Source organism: Musca autumnalis, unplaced genomic scaffold (genome assembly GCF_047663935.1).
Source record: "Musca autumnalis isolate F117 unplaced genomic scaffold, ASM4766393v1 scaffold_1, whole genome shotgun sequence".
NCBI classification, from domain to species: domain Eukaryota; kingdom Metazoa; phylum Arthropoda; class Insecta; order Diptera; family Muscidae; genus Musca; species Musca autumnalis.
The window spans coordinates 333,210,281-333,216,572 of NW_027411644.1; positions in this window are offsets into that span (position 1 = coordinate 333,210,281).

The following is a 6,292-nucleotide window of genomic DNA, read 5'->3' on the forward strand; positions in this document are numbered from 1 at the left end:
CGTACGCATCTTACGTTTATATATTGGATAATTACACTGTACAACAATTTTCTGGTCACAGTGTAGGAGATAGGAAATTCCAAGAGAAGGTGATAGTATTCGGTTAGTAGATCAAAACCCCAAGAAGGGTTGTGGGCTCTCAGGCAAAACTTGTTTCCCCTTTATTTTCAGTTATACTTCGCAAGTTTTAAGAAAAAGATTTGAAACATGATAGAGACATTTGGATACCTATTACAATCATTTTCCTACCCAACATGATGTTATATGTAACAGAGTTGAATCTTTCAGACTTTATTTACCATTCTATGTGATAGGAATATCACTGGAAGAGATCCTGGAACCAATAAATTAAATTACTAAGGTGGCACGGGTTAACGTTAACAAACAGTATAATGCAGATCACTGCAATGTGCTACGTACAATCTTTTACAATTTTCAACAAGTAACCAAAGGCAATAGTCCGGATGGGCCGACTTTGCAAAGCCTTACGTGCCCTTTCGTCGTTGTCTCCGAGCTTGTTGTCTCAAACGTGACCTTATTTACATCTTGGACCAAAGAGGTGAGGGATGAACTTGATATAGAAGTAGGTGCTAGAACAAGCTGTTCAAAATCCTTGGAGTTGTTTTGACAATCTTCTGACAAGCTCCACAGAAATACAACATGTCATATTCGTGACTCGATAGTTGCAGCGCAAAAACAGTTGCATACTGAGGTAGTGATTTACACTGTACAACAACATTTTAAGTTTGTGCAAATAATTTCCATTGAGAATTCTTTGAGAGTTCAGACCAAACGATAAAAAACCCTAGTTGGGTTTTGTTGCGTCAGATCCGGCTTGGACTTTATGGGGGTATATCTCTGAAACCAATGCGAACCTTCTTCTGAACTCTGAAGCAAATTTTTTTCGCAGGGGCAAGAATAAAAGTATCTGGAGAAATAATGAACTCGAAAACCTACATTTATTGCCTTAAATTTTATACGAGGGTCACTAAAAAACCTTCTGGCTTAGACAACAAGCAGTGTCGCCAGGCGACATTTGAAAATTTTTTTGAAAGGTTTGACAGCTTTTAGCCTAGGCGTACTCTGGATAGTTTCACATACGACCAAGTGTTGTGTTGTTTACACCCAACAAAAAAGTCCTCCCAAAATCATGGGTTTCGTAAGGGGTTTTTGGCAGCCGTAACTACTCTCAAACCCCCTTTCTTCCCCATTATTTTTACAAGGGCATGTCGCACTTAGTTTGTAGTTATTTTATGACCACTAGAATAACTAGTTATTCTGTGGCCACTAGAAGTTGAAAACTAAGGTGAAAAAAATTCTATTTTTAGAACAGTTGATGTAGAGAATTTGTTTTTAATTTCATCACACTTCTTACTTTTATTTTACTTTATTTTATTTCGCTGTCTGCGCGAATTGAACCCACGAACCCTCTGATTTCTCGCCAAAGACACTACACACTATGCCACGCACACGAATATTACGGGTTGCTTAAGAACTTAAATGTGCAGTACACATGTGCACCACGAACTGTTATTTTTTAATTAAAAAAAACTCGCGTGCCGACGATGAGCGTTGAACACACAATCGTAGGATTTATAGTCGGACACACACTCACTGTGCCATCGTCGTCATTACTTAGGCCGTCATCAGACCATCTGCTTTTTCACATGCATGAATCAGCTGTTCTATATATTAGTATACCCAAAGTGACAACATACATATGAAAAAGCAGATGGTTTGATGGCCGCCTTAGTGAGGAGTAAAGTAAGTAAGTAACCCATTACTTTTCAGATTTCTTGTAATGCGAAAAGAAGCTTGTTTACATTACTTTGTAAAGGGTTACGTAATGACTTGGAAAAATCACTTTGCATAAAAAAGTGAATTTACCGGTGAACATTTTCGTCCGATATTTTTTCACAACTTTCGACGTGGATAATCACGGCAAGAGTGGATCGATCAAAATTAATCTTTGTATGTCGATAAAGGACCATCATATAGCACTATGAAAAACTGGTTTAATGAATTCAATCGTGGCCGACACTCGCCAAGAAACGAGGTTGGTGAGGGTCGTCCAAAAACGGCCGTTGTGCCAGTAAAAATTAACCCGTGTTTTAACGGATAATGCAAGATCGCCATTTTATATACCGTGAGATAGAGTCATCTTTGAGCATTTATTCCACCAACTAACATTTGATATTGCGTGAACACTTGACGGCAAAAATTGGGGTTTTCTCGTCGGATCCCGTGTTGGTCGGTGCAAGAAATTTCGAAAAAAATGAACCCGAAAAATCGCGCAATCGCCAGTAGATGCTGTAAAAGCGTTCAAAACCCATGTTTTGGAGGTGTCTCAATCAAGCCACTGTAAACAACCCAACACATGGTCGTATGTCAAACTGTACTGAGAACACTTAGGCTAAAAACTGTTAAACTTTCCAAAAAATGTCAAATGACGCCTGGCGACTCTGCGTGTTGTCTAGGCCAGAAGATTTTTTTAGTGACCCTCGTAATATACCTAAAAAATTCCATAATTTGTGTATAGCAGCGTACACGCTATTGTTGTGAAATGCATCTATCACGTTGTTTTAGTATATTTTTCAACGATGTCAATAATGTGGTCGAATCCCAAAAGCGTGAATAAACTGATCGTGTAAACAGTGTTTGAAATACGTCTTGGAAAATATATGATACAAATTCCCCCGGAAACAACATGAAATAAGCTTTTTAGAGATTTTGACGATTTTTGCAAAGGTTACTTGGTTCAACTTCCAATGGTTTAACTGATACTGAGCGGAATTCCAGAAATTATGTGAAATTTTCTATATTTGATCGATTTTGATGCCCTAGATGGAGTTTTTCTTACGTGGTCTGTTCAACAGATAAATTCTACTAGTTTAGGGCTACAATATTGCTAAAGACTGCAAAGGCAAATTCCTATTCCCCTTCTAAGATAAAGGCCCGATAAATGCAAAAAATTAGTTTTATATGCTGTTTATATTAGAGCTTTTTGCAGGGTTAACCTTCTTTATGAAGATTTATTTGAAATATAAGCAATGGAATTGACATTTAAAACCCAGTCGGTTTGTTAAATCCGGTTATATATAAACGGGGTATTAGCCCGGTTTAGATGTGGCCATTAAATCCAAAATGGATCTGACAGGACAAACCCCAACTAAGGTTTTTGTAGTCTCAATATGTACTTTCAAAAAAGTCATATTAGAAGTTGTTTGCATTTCCGATGTTGAATAGTGTTATACTCACAGTAACTATAAGTACAACAGTGTCTTCAATGATCAGCCTACTGATACATCCGTCAATGAGAAACTCTTTCCGAGGCATACGAGAACTATTTTGGGACAATTATTTTCTAGCTCTTTCTTGTTTTTCTTCGATTTCATTAAATGAAATTCGATGTTGTTGGAATGCCGCTTTTTATATATGTATGTATGTAAGTTGGTTTTGGCCCAAAAGTTTGTAACACATCCAAATAATGGTGGTAGACCCATACTTATACATACATATATATTAAAATGAATGCAAAAACATATGTATATAGAGAAAACTCAACGCTTCTAGTAGGGTTATTCCAAAAGCAAAGTCTGTCAATGGAAGAAAAAAATCGCATTTCCAGTGATGCAGTAGGTTATCGTAGGTTTTCAAAAATGGAGATATCGCATATCGGTAATACATCAGTGAAGTGTAATGATAAATATACCAGCTTTAGTTGGACGCATTTCAGCAAAATGAACGAACATTCTGAGCTTCCAATCGTTCAACAAAAGTGGTCAAAGATATAGAAAATGATGGTCAGTTATGCCAATTTCCAATTTGTGGAATTGTATTATCAGTATATATCCACATTTTCATATACGAGGGCAGTTCGGAAACTTCTTAGAAATTTGGTATTTTGTCTTCTTTAGGACTACTCAACATTCAGTTTTTGAAAATTCGAACTAAAAGTGTACGAAAAGTACTAAAAATTACTAAATTTGGTACCAATTGAGATATGGAGGTAGTTTTGGAAATTCGTACTTATGTGTACTAAATGGTACCAAATTTAGTACAATTTGAAACCCTGTACAAGTTTCCGGTTTTGTTGCAAAGTTCCTACGGGAAATAGATACAAAAGTCTCTTGAAACAAAGGAGCAACTTTCGAGTTTTCAGACATATTCATGAGGAACTCAGAAAGAAATTAAAAAGATAGAAAGAAAAATTAAAAAGATTAATACAGTTCTCGAAGAAAATTAAGGAAATGATTGTTAAAATTGCGGTTAAACCCAATACTGATTGAATAAGAAATATGCTGAAATATTCAGGAATGTTGAATGATGATACTTGGCATAAAACACATTGAACGAAATGGATGTGCAACAAACGAGAACGAGGTACCCAACTACACCCCTAAATTAGTTTTGACGCACATACATACATGACTTTGATTTTTTTCGTATAATCGCACATTGCTCACGACTTTCAATGCCTAATTTCGGGTCATTTAATATTGATGGTTCTCAACATCAAATGACTCGAAATTATGCAGTGGAATGCGTGAGCGTTGTTCGATTATACTAAAAAATCAAAGGGGAGGAACTTCTCATACCAAGAATTCTAATGATATGAACCGATGTTTTATTCGAATTCGAGTTCCAATTGCCTATGTCAATCAATAAACTGTAATGCCACTGACGATCATGTTGATATTTTCCCAGTTGATAATAATAATTCGCTTAATATATTCATATGAGCTGTTTCAATTAGGGAAAGGTGCACTGCACTTAATTGCAATTCTATTTAATGAATATTTAAATTAAAATCTTTAATTTCATTGTACACCAGACTGAGATACAAAGTTCGCCGGGTCCACTAGATTTCAATATTAAAAAAAAAAACAAAAACATTAATTGTTCCCATATAACATGAAGTGTTTTAGCTCGATTCACCGAGGTATTTTTAAAAATAACTATTTAAGCAGAAGCTGTGTTCGTATTAATGTAAAAAATCAGAAAAAATGGTTGAAGTAAACGAAAAAAGCTCGACTCCGGGCAAAATTCTTTTTTTCTAAATATATCAAACTAATTTTTATTTTTATATGATAGAGAGATGAACTTTAATAAATTTTGTGAATCTTGTGTAAATTTTATAAGAAAAATGGTCCAAATGATCAACATAATTTTTGCAACAAAATGTAAAGTTACATGAAAATATAATTATAATTGCATCTTTTGCGTAAGTGTTCAAGCTGAATTGATTTCTTAACATACCGCCATGTATGGCAAAACTTATATACACTTTGAAACACTGTTTTTAGATCCCACTTATTTACAAATTCACTATAATATGGGATGTGAATTACAAATTTGTTTTGGCCAAAATCCATGTAGCACTGCGAAATAGTCCTCCTAGACCCCCTTTTAGTATACCAATATTAATTTATTTTTATTTTAATCAAAAGCCAGACAAAATTAAAGATCGTTCGTCACGAATTTTTTTTATGTAGGCCGTATTCCGAAATGAATACAAACACATACAGTAACTCGCACTGAAACTGAACCATCTTCATTACCAAAAATGTTTTGCATTTAAATACCAATTTTTAAAAATAATGTAAAAAAATCAGTTTGATCGATAAGGACTAAACTTCGATCCAAATATGTTACCCACATCATACCATTGTTATATGGGAAAATATATTGAAAACTATTAAAGAAGACATTTCACAGAGGTTACAATCGAAGTGAACCAGTTTAATGAAACCTCAATTTTGTTGCTATTGAAAATTCCATAGGATGACTTTTGGTTAAAAAACTTGAGTATTATTCATTTCACATCGATTTTAAGAGATAAGTTTCATATTAGAAGTGGCAGGGTTTTAATGTTATGTTATGCTATAGGCTTTTATTGAAAGAAGAAAACACTATCGGCCTATTTTTTGGATCTTTATTGAAGTTAGGATCCAGCCTAGGATGTTTTTGTTAATTTATTAGGTGTTGTAATTCATACAATATACATTTGCCTTGTGAGTGGGCTTATGTTAAATACATACTACAAACGTTTGGATTGGATCCCGTTTAAGGCCTGGGGCTGGATTCTTGTTCTATGAAAAATATTTTCTTTATAATATTTTTTATTTGACATTTTTCTACTTTATACAATTTTTAATTTCACATTTTCATAGAAACAGAATTGAGCCCCTGTGGTGCGATTCTCTAACTCGACGAAAATCGGTAAAATTAAAACGCAAAATTATGAATGAAAAGTTCAGATAAATGTTGACTACACTCTTGCTATCGGTAG